Source organism: Cornus florida, unplaced genomic scaffold (genome assembly GCF_030987335.1).
Source record: "Cornus florida cultivar Cherokee Brave unplaced genomic scaffold, ASM3098733v1 CherokeeBrave_3.0.0_Hap2_Chr09, whole genome shotgun sequence".
NCBI lineage: Eukaryota > Viridiplantae > Streptophyta > Magnoliopsida > Cornales > Cornaceae > Cornus > Cornus florida.
Genome location: NW_026775579.1, coordinates 87,406,834 through 87,422,747, shown reverse-complemented (window position 1 = coordinate 87,422,747; position 15,914 = coordinate 87,406,834). Strand labels below are relative to the sequence as shown.

The 15,914-nt window shown below is 33.8% G+C and overlaps 1 pseudogene; it reads left to right on the top strand.

The window, feature by feature from the left end:
- The first annotated feature begins 2,468 nt into the window (after nt 1-2,468).
- Nucleotides 2,469-13,322, top strand: LOC132273097 (probable disease resistance RPP8-like protein 2; annotated as a pseudogene).
- Nucleotides 13,323-15,914: the final 2,592 nt, after the last annotated feature.

Below are 15,914 nucleotides of genomic sequence, written 5' to 3'. Positions count from 1 at the left end.
ATATTTTTTTCTTCATAAATATTTTACGACAATCAAATACCAGAAAATAAAAAAATATTTTACGTCCAAAATAAATAATATTTTTTCATACTCACGTCATCATTTTAGCCAAATTCCTTTTTTTTTTTTTTTTTTTTTTTGTCAAAACTTTATAAGTTCATAAAATACAGTAGTAAATAACACTCCAAAAATCGATGTATATGTTTATTTAATTTTCCCCCATTTACTTTCTTCACCTATAGTAAAATGACTACTATTTATAATTGCAAAATTATCTGCTCGAGTTGGTCGGCTACTAGTAAGGAAGAGGAAATGTAAGACAAGACTACTTTTTGGTCATTATTTACTTTATGAAAAATGATATTTTTGACGATAAATTTATACTGATAGACATTCACGCGTCATTAATCTATTAGTTTTCTTTGACCAAACTTTTTCCCTACCTTCTTAATTTTTCAGGCCATGATATGCCTATGGCCTCTCTCTGACTCCTCTGCATCACTCTTACTTCATACATAGATTATTCCTCTCTAAACCTAAACTACAGAAAAAATAAAAAAAATAAAAAATAAAAAATAAAAAACGCACACACACAAGATTAATGGTAGGTGGCAGACAGGAACGGGAATCGGGACTTAAATAAAACAATCTTTTATTCTGGTGTGTACTTTTCCATTTCATGCGTTGCTTTGGCATCGGCATCCTCGAATCTTGCTGACCATTTTGGCTATGGCGTTTTTGGTTGCTCAGATGCCTTTCACAATGGATTGGAAACTCTGCCTAGGTATGTAATTTATGCATTTTGTTTCTCTAACCTCATTCATAAATGTATGCATGTTTATAAAGAATCTACATTTTGAATTTGATGGGACTTTTCAAAATTCTGTGCTTTTTTTTTTAAGCAAGCATATTTTTTTCGGCTGAATATGTGTAACTTATTTGTTTGTTTGTAGATGTGTTGCTGAAAATGTTGAAATAATTCTCGCCGCAATGCAACCAATAAGGTCTAACATTCTTGATATCAATAACATGTTTCTGTGTAATTCCTTGGTAAACCAATCAACCCCTGAGGAAGTCAATTCAGCATCCTCTGTTTTAATCTCTCCACATCTTGTGCAATAGCTATATCGAAGAAATCGTGCCTTGTGTATTCAAAAATTAAGATGTCCCATTATGATTGATATAAAATCCAAAAGTGCAATTCATCGAAAACAAAAAAAATAAAAAAATAAAAAAAGTCCACAATTACAGTTCCATTAGCACTACTATACCTGTATTCAAGGCATCGTGTCCTGTGCTACTTGTATTCCATTAATACTTCTTACTGACCTTATATATTTTCTTCTTGAGAATTGGGTGGATACAATATTTGTTTTTTTTGGAAAGATACATTGTACATGCAACTTGCTATTGCACATATAAATCTAGTCAACTATTCATACAATATTAACTAATAATGTAACAACCATCACTACTAATTTTAAAAGATGCTCTATACCAAGGGTGATGCTAGGAGGAAAAAATAAATACTAATACGATGATGATAGAAATAAATAAATGAAGAAGAAGAAGAAGAAGAAGATTGATGTAGCATTCGTAAGTGTTAAAAAAAAGGTCTGTCGAGTCGAGAATAATTGTAGCCCTAAAATAAATAAATAAATAAAAACAAAATGTTTATGAATACATAATAAATTAAGCTATATGAACGTGATTAGCATAAAATTAACTAAAAGGTTTTAACTAGTACTGCTGAATTATAACACCACAACAAATCTGTCAAACAGGTTGGACAGCTACGCACATAAACCAAATAGTAAGTAATGTATATATTATAATCAAAGTTTCAATCCTATCTAGCTTATTTGAAGATGCATCACAATTCGATCCATATTTGAGACCTATGATAGCTATATTCCATATCATGTAACTTGTTATTTATTGATTTCTTTGTTTATTTGTTTCGATTGGGTGGATGTACCTAGTTCTTGTTGCCTCAATTAGATTTGTGCGATCCAAATGACATTAATTAATGCCAAGAGTATTGAAGAAATCAAGATATATGAGTCAATGGTTTTGTAGCGAAATAAATTGAAACAGGAAGGAAAATAAAATTTATCAGATCGAAAACAGATTCACATGGGCTATGGTCGAACAATGTCTGCAACTGGTTATTCCATTTTTCTTTTCTGCAAATGGCCGGGTGAGTTGTTATTATTATAGTATGGTAATTAAGAGTGACAGCTAGCTGTATAAATTTTGAAGCACCATCTATAGTTGACTTAATATTTTAATGGTAGTATGAAACCGAGCAGAAGTGCAGTACAAACCTAAAGAAGATGGTCCAACGTTCCACTGGAGGGAGCTTATTTAAATAGTTTAACGCTGAAGCAGAACTGTTTCCTACCGATATTATTCCAACAAAGAAAAGATTTTAAGCTCTTATTAGTCATTCATACCTTTCGTTTAGCATGGAGATATTGGCTGATCCTGTTGTCTCTTTTGTTGTTGAAAGGATTGGTCTTTGGTTGGAAAATGAAGTAAAACTATTAACTGGAGTACGCCCCCAGGTTGAAACTATTGATAAAGAGCTACAGATGATGAAATGCTTTCTAAAAGTTGCAGATGCTGAGCATAAAGAAGAGGCGAATGATGGCAAGAAAGAGCAGAACTTTGTTATAGAGATGCAAGATATTGCTTACGATGTTGAAGATGTTATCGAAACTTTTGTCCTCAAAATTGCATACCGGAGGTAATGCCCATTACTCTCTCAAAAGATGTGCCTACATCTTTTTTTGAAAGTGTGGAATGCCACAAGGTTGGTTCAGAGATCCAAGCTATTAGAATAAGGATTTCTCAACTCACTGCAAGTGCACTGTTGATGCATAAATCTGTACGGTCCGGAGCCGGGGGGTTTTCCTGCAAGACAAGACAGAAGTGACAACCGGCGTGGTATCGGCCGGGTGCACTCTGACGGTCAAGTTAGTACTTGACGATTGAATATCTAATAAATTATTAAATATAGGATTTATGACGTACCTTTTTAGGTTGACTGATGACTTTTTTTATAAAAACATTCACAGTAGTAGTCTTCTATCATAAAACAAATTTACTTTCTTTATCCATTACGGATTTAAGAGTCATTGGAGAGGGTAATAGTTGTTATCTCTATCTCCTTAAGTTTATTCATGCCCTTTGAGACTTAATCCTTATCGTAATCTATAGAGCCCTATCTTAATCTTATGAGATGGTGTGTTAATTTAACAATATTCCCCTATCCGCGGGTAATTAAATTATATATCCATCATGCACAAACTTGTGGTATATGATTTATAGCAGAAGGAGAAGGATCATCGTGTACTTCTGCACACGAAAGGCAACAGCAATATTTGTTAAGGCAACAACTTGCAGAAAGGCAACATCAACGTTTGTTAAGGCAGACTTATTCCCATGTTGTTGAAGAGGATTTTATAGGCTTGGAAGATGTTGTGAATAAATTGGTGGAGCTTCTGGTGAATAAAGAGCGGGGAAATTATTACTATGAAACTTTTTCTTTATGTGGCATGGGTGGCTTGGGCAAGACCACCTTTGCTCAAAGGGTGTACAATCACCCCAATGTGAAGGTTAACTTCGATGGTCTTGCTTGGGCTTGTATCATCAACTCGAAAAACAAGATGTTTTGAAAAATAACCTAATTAAACTTGTCCCAGAGAAGAAGGATGAGATTCACACTATGAGAGACAATGAGCTAGTCCCTCTGCTTCATGAAGTCCTACAGAATAAAAAATGCTTGATAGTCCTGGATGACATTTGGAAAGCGGAGGACTGGACCATCCTGAAATCTGCATTTTCGATTGGAAAGACGAGCAATAGCAAATTATTACTTACCACCCGTAATAAAAAAGTGGCTATCCATGTAGATCCACAGGGATTCCTCTATGAACCACGATTTTTGACAGAAGTTGAAGGTTTGGAACTACTTCAAAAGAAAGCATTTAGTGGAACAGACGGTCAAGGTAATTTATTATCCCCACTCATTACATGTCTAATTTTAGTTTCTCAACCTTAATCTCGTATTTCATCAAATGAGGTTTCTCTTTCTTATCTAGCAGCTCATATCATTACACAAAAATATTGCATAATTTTTCTACGTCATATGATTGTTGTGTATTTTCTTTAGCTTAGTCAATCATTTCTTCTTGAACACAACTGAAATTTCAATTCAGTTCCAATTGGGGACAAAGAAACATATCCAAACTACAATTAATTTTAGGATCATCATTATCTATTATTTTATGCTAAAAAAGTAAAATATAAATTATCTATCATTTTTAAAAGGCATCGATCATTAGTATGCCTTGGCAGCGGCTATGCAACGGGACATTCAACAGAGGAAATATATATAGCTATCAATGATATAAATGTTCAGAATGACCAACCTTTTAGGCTATGTTTGGTATTGCAGGAGGAAAAAGAAAAGAAAGGATAATATTAATTTTGAGTGAAAAAAAAAAAAAAAAAAAAACGAAAGAAAGAAGGAAAGAATGAAAAAGATAGTGTTAACTTCTCATCTTATTTAGCTCCTAAAAAAGAATGGCTTACTAGAAATGTGGTGGTAATATTATCTCATCAAGGTTTATTGATCCTTTTTATTATTTTGTTAGTTTAATTTTTAGTTTAATAAAACTTCAAGTTAAGTTACTATATGTTGAAAATAAGTGGGCAAAATACACACACAACTCAATAATTTAGAAGAGAAGTTAGGGAAAGGAACACTTGAAAATATATAATATTCCACTTATACTATTTCACTTTGATCCTCTTATACAAATGGCTAGACAATTAACTAACTCCTACTTAAGATAATTAACTATCACTAACATGGTAAATGCACGCATGCATATATGTATACCAAATACTCGAAATGACTAAACATTAAAATCGCCCACCTCCCAAACTTGATTTTGAAACTTAAAAATAAACTTCATATTGGTCTTGGGGCCTTGATCAAAAGTTCGTTGTTGGTGTTGAATTCCACCTCCTTCAATAGTAATAGTCTTCTTGGTCATTTCCATTGATGTTTAGGCCGTAGGGCTCGTCAAAAGTATTCAAATGGTATTTTACCTATAAAAAAAAAAGTATTCAAATGGTAGTTTGATGCATTTACATGATTATATATTATTATCTTCTTTACACGAGCACACTGTCCATTTTCTTTCTTCTTGAAGAACTTCAAATGTGATTCTTCTTTAGAATTAAAAAAAAACACAACCCCATATTCACCTAACCCATGTCAATTAGAAAAAATTTCAAAACATCTTGCAAAAAGCAATTCAAGAAATTCTTGTCACCTTAAACTTCAATGTCACACTTAGTAGGAAAAACTTTATTTAAGAGAAGGTCATCATTCGCCACAAAATGAGCACTATTATCATAGTTGGTTTGTTTTTTTCAATTGGGGTGAATATAAAAAAAATCATAATTTCATCAAATAATTCAAACATAACTTATTTACCAAAGAAAAAGTCAAACACAACTTCTTTCAAAGTGGAACTTGGAATCATACCTGAAAATGTTGACTCACCAACTTCATCAACTTTTGCCTCTATTTTAGATTTTTTTTTTTTTCTTTAACTTCTCCTCCCATTTCATTTTCCTCCACTTTTTTTAATCTCTTCTTCAACACTTTCATTTATCTCTTCTCATTCATTAACGTTGTCCTTTAACTTTTGAATCTTCAACTCCTTCAAGTCCATATGTGTACATATGTGACGTTACCGATTTTTTTCGTTTTTCTAATTTCTGGAATTTATTTGATTTTCTAAATTATTTTAATCCTTGTCTCATTTTGCGTGCCACGCGGGCCCCGAGGGGCGTTTTGGTCATTGTTGAGTCGAGGGTTTTAGAAGTGTATTTTTTTGAATCATTATAAGCCAATTAAAAGTAACGGTTTCATTTTTAGATTTTTTCAAAAGTCAGGACGATTTCCGGACTCGAGAACTTTCCCTGGTTTTCTCATCTTAAGTGAGGGGCGTTATTGGCATTTCACATGTGTGTGTGTATATTTATATGTATTCTTTGGGAGGATATTTTGGGGGTAGGCATGTTATTACAATGGAAGACCATGGACTAGGAGGTAACTTTGCCCAAAATTAGTAATCCACAAGAATTGGACAAGTGGCATATTATTTGCCTTGGAAGCAAAGTGAAAAATTAACCTAATTTCCTACTTCTCTCCATTCAGCCGAGACCATCTCTCTCTCTCCTTAGTTTTTCCTTTTCTTCTCTCTATATATCTATACATCTATATACACATATTTCTCCATTGTTGCAGGCTTGATTTGGAGAGTTTAAGGTAAGATTTTGAGGGAAAGGAAGAAGGGATGTTGGAGAGCTTGGCATGAGCTTTCATTAGAGACCAAAGGTGTAAGGGCTTAGAGGATTTAGAAAATTGGGGCATTTCTTCTAATTGAGGTAGAGTTTGTCTAATTGTCGATTTCCTTGGAATTGGTAGTTAATTAAATGTTTTTCCCTCCTTTGACATGCCAGTTTGATGTTAATTGAATAATGAAGATTTTAGGGTTTTGGTTGATGCATAAACTTTGTCTAAATAATGTGTTTGATGGAAATTAATTGTTTATCTTGTGTATTAATTTCAATTAACATGCTATGAAGTTGCTATATGGTGGATTATCTCTATTACTCTTTGTATAGTCATCTTGATGTATGTAGAAGCATGTTTAGGTGTTGGGTTATCTTGTTATGGTTGTGAAATTGCTTATTGGATAATGAAAGCATGATGAGAATTTGAATGGTTGAAATCAAAATATTTCATGTGCATGTCATGAGGGTATTGATGGGTATAAGAGAGGTGAGGGTGGGAATGTGATGTGTGGATGTGTGGATGTGTGGATGAAATGTGTGGGTGTGTAGAAGTGTGGAAGTGATGCGTGGACATACGATGGTATAGACGGAATGTGTGATTATGTGAGGGTAGAGTGTGATGTGTGGTTGCATTGGCATCTTGTGCATAGCATTGAATATGATGGTGTGTGAATTATTAAAAAATTGAGGTGTCGTATGTGAATCCCTCGCATGATCCCCGTCTCTTTTTCCTATTCATTGCTTGTAAGGCATGTAATTATTTACCATGCTTGAGGAGATGCCACTTAGGTATTCTCTACTGAGCCTTGTGCTCACTCCTCTACTTATTATCATTTTTCAGGGATTGAAGATGAGTCGGTGAATAATATACATCCATGGATATCAATGTAGATAGGACTTCACTTTTATTTATACCAAAGCTATGTAAATTTTGGCCATAGAAGCCTTACTCTTGTATTTAATTCCTTTGAATTTTGTATAAAATGAGACTTACGTAGTTTGGTCTTTAAATGATGTATTAGAACGTGTTATGTGTCCTACAAAAATTTCGTTATCAATATGTATTATTCTTGCAACATGTTAAATGATTGGATTCATTTTGTATATGGCCCTTGGATAATGAAATTAAGTTTTACTCACTCAAAATCAGTTTGTCTGTATTTTAAGTAACGTGCTGCAAATTACGTAATAACGTGGTTGTTGTACTCGAATTTACTGTTGAAATGTATTAATTTTGCACGTAAGTGTTGTGACGTGGGTGGTTGAACGATCAAAAGTTGGTGTATAGGGGTTACACAGGACAGTGGAAGGTGGGAGTGAAGATTTTCTAGAACCGGTCGACGTATAACCCAAACCAGTCGATCGGTATCTTCACAGAGCATTTCATGTCCCAAACCAGTCGACCGGTATCCCAAACCAGTCGACCGGTATCATGGCAGTGGGTTTTCCCACTATTCATATCCCAAACTAGTCGACGTATACCCGGTTCTGCCTTTTCATGTATTCTTAAAATTACACTTTGGCATCATTTGAAGTTGAAATTAATTATTTTTATGACCCAATTAAATGCCATAATTATATTTTTGCCCCAAAATGACTATTTTACCCCGGACCTCATTTTAATTATTGTGTGATGCACGTAAATGACTATGACGTCCTTTGGGTCTTAATTTATTGAAATATGGCAAATTACCATCTTGCCCTTTTTGGAACTCAACATTTTAATTTAACATGAAATTACCGTTTCACCCTTGGATGTTTTTGGGTCGGGTTAGGACCTGTTTAATGATCCGGATCCATGAGGAGCTGGGTCGTTACAACATACCTATTCATCATCCGTTGAATTATGTTTAAGTTCTACAGTCTACCATTTTTAAACTCGTCTTCCTCAAAGCATTGTACCAGTATCCTATGAGTAGTAACTCACCTCTATGATTGAAAACAATGGTCTTAAGCATCATCCAAACCCAATTCAGAGTTTTGAACTCTCCAAAATACTCCCAAATTTCTTTACGTATCGTCTTTCGCAACACTACAAATGCATTCTCTTCATTCTTTTCAAGAAGGTTGTTGGACATGCCATTTTTTGGCTCTTCTCCAATAACATCGCGCAAATCACATGCTTTGAGGTACGATGCGAGGATTATCTTCATTCTCTTATACTTGGATAACATTAACTTTTAGTAAAAAAATACATTTTCTACTTTTCATCATCATCAAGGAGAAACATGTTCTCAAAATGTTGAATCTTCTAGGATTAAATTTGCTCTAATGTGTTTAGGCCTATAGGAACATTCAGGCTCTGATACCACTTTGTTGGAAATAAGTGGGCGAGATACAAACACAACTCAATATTTTGGGGAAAAAAAAAAAAAAAAAGTGGAGAAAAGGAGCACTTAGAAATATATTTTATTCCACTTATACTATTTCACTTTGATTCTCTTATACAATTGGCTAGAGTGCATGAGTTTATATATGCTTCAAAACATATGTCTAAAAATTTCTTGTAAATCCCCAATTACTCCTCCTACTCCCCCTAGGCTTAACTCCCACACCTCTTAATTTTACATCACTTCCACAATAACCCTAACTCCTGTATAAGACAATTAATTACTACTAACATGGTAAATGCACACAACATGTGTGCATACCAAATACTTGAAATAACTAAATACTAAAATCAAATTTATTTTCCAACACTATATATATATATATATATATATATATATATATAGAGAGAGAGAGAGAGAGAGAGAGAGAGAGAGAGAGAGAGAGAGAGGATCATATTAACTTTAGGAAAAATTTGTTAACAGAATGACCTTGCATCAGTGCAAGGTTTTCTTGCACCGGTGCAAGTCACTCCAGAATGCACTTGTACCACACTGGTGCAAGGTTGTTTTGGAGTGCATTTAGATTCTCTCATAGGCATTTAAACATATATAAACAAACATATATATAAAGTCAACTTCTTCATTTATACAGTAGAACATGAGAAACAACATAACGCAAATGAGGTTATACCACAGGTGTGTCTGGAGGTCTTGTCGGAGTGAGTGTATTCAAATTTGTCACCAGAATGGCCGGGTTTCTCTCGCCTAGAATATTGGTTGCCGGTGAATAGAACTTTGAGTTTGCAGGGTTAAAGAGAGAGAGAAATATATTGTGATATAGAGATGGTATGAGAGAGGGAGGGGGCGGACAAATCATCTTTTTACGGGTAGGTGGATAGGGGTATTTTAGACTTTTTACATCTAGTTAATGAAGGTCAGAATGGGTTTTTGTGTTTTGAGTGGGTTGAGGATACTTTGGTAAATTGCGTGGTGAATGATAATGGGTAATTGAATGAAAAAGTTCATAGTGGCATTTTGAACTAAGAAAAAAATCTGAATTGATTTTGTAATTAGTTTTGTAGAACTTATTAGTCAACTCAAATTATTATATAGAAGTCTGTACAACAGCGTTGACCTTCTGCGGTATTGCTGATTTGATTTTTCGAGTAAGTTCGAAAAGAACTTTCCATTGTATACCTAAACTGGGAGAATCAAAATCCATTTGAAGGTTAGACAATTGGAGTCTGACTTGAAGAATATGAACTCCATAACATCATCAATGTAATGGAGGGATGATCTGACACTCTTCCCAGTACGACTGCAGTCTATCATTGAAAGAACGGAGCTGTTTATGGCAGTCATTCTATTATGAATATATGCCAGGTTGGTGACTAGCAAAAACCACGAACCATTTTTTTGGTTGTGATGGAGTTGGCTTATTAGTTTTAGGTTCGCGAGTAAGTTCGTAAAGAACTTTCCATTGTATACCTAAACTGGGAGAATCAAAGTCCATTTGAAGGTATATTTGCAACGAAGCCGGTCATTATGCAACAAATTGTCCTAAAAAAGGAAAAAGTGCATCCAAAATGATCAAGATTGGTTGTGCACCTTACAAAGCTGCCACCAAAAACCGCCGTTCCGCGAAACACAAAACTTATCGCTAGCATAAATGGAGGAGGCTTTTCTTTATTGGTGATATAAAGATTTGAGCTGGAGGCATGAATAGTAGCAACAGTGGGTTCTGTAATGCGTAATTTTGGATGTCCAACAAGAAATGATTTCCTTGAATGACAAACTTGAAACTCTTACCCAGATTTTCACTCTGTCCAATCCTCAAGCATAATAACCGGCTTTGTTGCAAATATAACATTTACAATCTTTTTTTATTTCAGGTTGTTTAGACGCCTTATTATTCACACTGATAACCAAGCAGTGAAAGATTTCCTCATAAACAAAAAGAATTGTTTAGTTGGACGACGATTAAAGTGGTACAACTTTCAACTACTTTTGCTTTTGGAAAAGTAGGTGTTCACTGTTGATGAATAGTGTGGCAACTTTCGACTACTGTGCCCATTCATCGATAGCCTTCAAATGATCTTTGTAAGGAACATTTGAAAGATCGAAGTTATTTAAGTGTTCATCTTTCTGGCGTTGTACTTGAGTAGTTTGATCCCATTGTCGAAGCCAACTGACTCTTTTCATTATTCCAGGGTTCGATTGGTCCATGGAACCAATTGATTGGGGAATAGTTCTTCTCTGGTTTTAGAGAAGACCAAAATATCATCGATATAAACGACAACAAAATCTTTAAAATCATTAAAGATAGAGTCCATCCATTGTTGCTTTTCTTTATTGGTGATATAAAGATTTGAGCCGGAGGCATGAATAGTAGCAACAGTGGGTTCTCCAACAAAGATAGACATTGAAAAAGAATCTATTGATTTTTTAGGTTTAGTTTTAACCCATAAAGGTATAAAACTACAAGATACACCTATGTCAATGGTATATTCAATTTTAAAGGTTATAAACCTTATAGCCTTTGTGTTCTAATTGATACCGGAGCAACCACCAGTTGCTTCATTCCCATAAAAAAGAGGTTTAACCTTATAACGAAGAGGCTTGGTTGGGTCTTCAGAATAAGAAAAAAGAGGTTCGTCTTTCGGTTTTAACCCATAAAGGTATAAAACTACAAAATCACATTATTATTAAAATTCGTGATTTTCCTGATGTCCTTCAAGATAAAAAGCAACTACAAAGTTTTTTAATATCTTTAAAAAAAAAAAAACCTTAAACTTATGGAAGCAAGTTCTTTTTTCAGACATGAAGAACTTTGAGGAGTTGGGAAAGAAAATGGTTGCGCACTATGGAGGTCTCCCATTAGCTGTTGCTTTGCTTGGAGGTATTTTGGTAAAAAGACCACATACAGTAATGGATTGGATGATTGTGCATCAGAATATCAATTCACGGATAAGTGAGGGCATAAGCGTCGATGAACATGAACATGATGGAGCATCACAGGTGTTGGGTTTAAGTTACCATTACCTTACCCTATCAGTTGAAAAGATGCTTTCTCTATTTAGGCAGCTTTCCGGAAGATTGTACACTAGAAGTTGAGAAATTATGTCATTGGCGGGTGGCTGAAGGCTTTGTGTCGTCCCATAACAAAGGAAAAGAAGAAACAATGATGCATGTTGCAGAGCGTTACTTTGGTGAATTGGTTCAGAGGTACATGGTTCAGGTACAAGTGAATGAGTTTACTGGAAGCTATGAATACTGCAGAATTCATGATGTGATGCGAGAAGTATGCTTGTCAAGGGTTGAAGAAGATAATTTTCTCAATGTTTTTTTCTTTTAGGGATGGAAAGTGGGCAAATCTTTTGGATTCCTCCAGCTCTTCATCATCATCATTATGGTCAAGTGCTAAAGTACGCATACTTGTCATTCGTTTGGGACAGAAGAATTATGATGAAGCTGAATGGGTTTATTCCGAACGCCGAACATGTCAGCACCTTCGGTCGCTAATACTATTTGGATATTTTTTGCCACGGATAGTGGAATCCCATTTAAAGGACTTCAAAGTGTTGAGAGTTCTTTATCTTGAAGGTGGAGATGGGAGGGATCTTAAAGAGTTACCAAAAGCAATAGGAACACTAATACACCTGAGATATTTGAGTTGCAAAAACTTTAGCGTCTTGAAGTTGCCTTCATTTATAAACAATTTGAGATGCTTGCAAACGCTAGATTTAGGGAAAGATGGTGTTTTGGAAATACCAAATGTTCAATGGAAGAATGAAAGCTTGACGCATCTATATGTTGATACGGGACTACTCGGAAGAATTAATGGAAAACTGAGATTGGATGGGTTGAGCAAGCTGGAGACGCTGGAAACCTTCAATACATGTGAATTTGAAGTGAAAGACCTCTTCAAGTTGACCAATCTTCGGAAACTGAAAGCATTTCTCCAGAATGTGGAATTTGAAGACCTGGTGACCTTCATCAACTATCTAAGCAATACCGACAACCGTCTGCTGCACTCATCAATTAAAATTTATCATCAATTTGATACGGAAGAGCAGCAAATTCTTTTGGAAAAACTGTTTGCATGCCATCATCTTAGCAGTTTTACAATGAGGGGCATTATTTTGAGGTTACCAGAAGCCCACCATTTCTCTCCAATCCTCACCATGTTAACGGTTGAATACTCTAGGCTCGAGGAGGACCCCATGCCAACGCTAGAGAAGTTTCCTAACTTAAGAAGCCTCTGCCTGGGTGTGGACTCCTTTGTGGGAGTGGAAATGGTTTGCTCTGAGAAGGGTTTCCGTCAACTCAAACATCGAGTATTTACATTACTTGGAGGAGTGGCGGGTGTATGGAGGAGCCATGCCTAATCTTACTTCGGTAGACATCAGTGGTTGCAAGAAATTGAAGATGGTTCCTGGTGGATTGAGATTCATCCATGCCCTCCGGAAATTATCGATACTCGACATGTCAGAAGAATTTAATAGAAGAGTTGAAGGGGTGGACGGGGAAGAGGGAGAAGATCTTCACAAAATTCAACATGTGCCTTCCATCATATATCATCCCAGGGTGCCAGCGTGTTCTATAATGTAATGTCCTTCAACTGAACTCAGCATTGTAACAACAATAGGAACACTTCGAGTGGGATACAAGGAGAAGGAGCAGATCCATCTTTACAAAGTTAGATCAGATTTAAACACTGGTGTTTTTTCATCAACTTCTATGGATGAATTGAAGCAGCATCAGCTATCAGGTTACTTCTTTTTTTTTCGTGTAGTGGCAACTTTTTGCTTGTGTTTGTGTGTTTGTTTTTTGGTCCTCTTGAAAAAAGCTAACTCATCCATGCAGTTAAACATGCCAATTCCCTCTCTTAAGAAGTTGTAAACGAAATTAAGCAGTGATTGGCGGATCAAAAAAATCTGGAAATTCCGAGTAATCTTGAGTAGCATCAACAGTTCCATCAAAGGGAGCATAGATGACAACCCCATTCCATACAACAATGAAAAAAAACCATCTTTGTGAGTTCTTTGGAGAGGAAAGACAGCAATTTTAAAATTGTGATGAAATGTTGTTGTGTTTGCAATCTGATATATGTAAAAATGATGGAACATGACGATGTTATGTAATATAATATGTGATCATCTTTCTTTAAAAAGCATAGCATTTTTACTCTCTTGATTTAATTACTTTGTCAAACAGAATCAAAAGTGAGGTCCATCAGTTTTTTTACTAAATTCATTAAGGGGTCCAACAGAATCAAAAGTAAGTGTTTCCGTTCAAAAAATAAAATAAAATGATAAGTGTCATTTCTAAATTTAAAAATAAAATATAAAAAAAAATAAAACTTAGCCTTCTGTATTTTATATTTAAAATTTATATTGAATATGTGTAATTTTATCATTGTGTGAAGTTGAATCAGAGTTACCTTTCAAGGGAAAAATGAAAAAAAATATTTTCCTTTCCTGATAAAATATATATTTTATTTTTGGGTGTTTGATAAAAATTTAGGCCGAGACCCAAAATATAATAATAATAAAATAAAATAAAATAAAAAAATCTAGGTGGAATTTATCAAGTTAGACATGTACATGTAAATAACTCATCGAAAGTGGTTATCTCGTGGGATAAGATATTAGGTTAATCCGGCATACAATATCATTAGTATTTTCAGCCAAAGAAATTCATCATACATTTACTGTACAATGAAATTGATTCCATCGATCATGTAATAAAAAGTTGCTTTCTACGAGATGATTTGTTAGATTTTTATTACCAGTGATAATATGTGCTGTTCACCCTGTACGTACTAGTCTTTGTGGTGATTAGGATGATGCAGATGCATTTGCCAATTTTAACAGATGGCAACTTTTAATTAGGCGGTGGTACCATATCTGCACAGTGACCATCCCCTGAGATACTGTTTAATTTCTCGTGAAGGAGTGACGAAGGAGTTAATAATGAAAACTACAACTTTTTAAAGGACATGTTGTTATTGCATTGTCACATTTAAAAATTAATTTTTTAAATTTAAATAGATATATATAATTAAGTTTGAAATTTTTTAAAATTTTAAGAGTATTTTATAGAAAGATATAAAATATATTGTTTAAATTTGGTTAGTGGACAAGTATTTTAAAATAATAAAAAAAAATAAAAAAAATGAACAACTATTATGAGACGGAGGGAGTAGTTATTATGATAATTTTGTATAGAAAAATTAAAGGTGACCCTCTCAAAAAATTTCTCTAAACTCTATTAAAGATAATTATGTATAGATATTAATGATAATTTTGTATTAAAAATTTAGAATCTTCCAAAATCTTTTAAAATTTCCACTTATAGTTTCCTTGTACTACCTTTATCTAGTAGTTCACTTTTCCTTTTATGAACCCATTTAAAACACAATTTCTTAAGCTTTCAAAAATCTTAAAACTATACATATTTTATACATATTTAAATATAAAATGATAACTTAGTAATTTAAAAAAGGATAATATATTAACTGTATATTTCTTAAATACTTATATACCTATAGATCAATTGTTATTTGTTTTTGTCATCAATTGTTGTAGCTTATTTATTTATTTATTTTATAAATATATGGAATGAAAAAGAAGGCTTTTTTTTATTTATTTACTTTTTTTACGATAAAATTGTAAAATTTTACATTATTGATTCCTTACCCTACTATAATAGGATTCTTAATCCAAACGTACACAAATTCAAATGATTCAAATTTATAATAATTACCATAGTATATAGATACTTATATAATACCATTACTAAAGGAACTTCCTCCTGTTTTGATATTAAATTTTAAAATTTTAATTTATAATATAAACTTTAATATTATATTTTTATTCTATATATATATATTTTTTCTTACTTGAATTATAGTAATTCAAGTGCATCCCGCGTGCTCACTAAAAACAGTACTTAAAATGGGCTCACCAATGTGAGGCCCAATGGGGGCACTTGCCCACGCTGGAATTTTTGAAATATTTATTTTTATCTAGAAAATCTTACATAATTATATAAATGCCTCCATAATAACTTTATCCCTTGCGCTCACCGAAATGTTAAAAATTTCTATTTTTACCTAAAAAAATCTTACATAATTATATAAACACCCCATAACTTTATCCTTTGCCCCCTTTAATTTATTTTTCTCTCACTCACACCCTT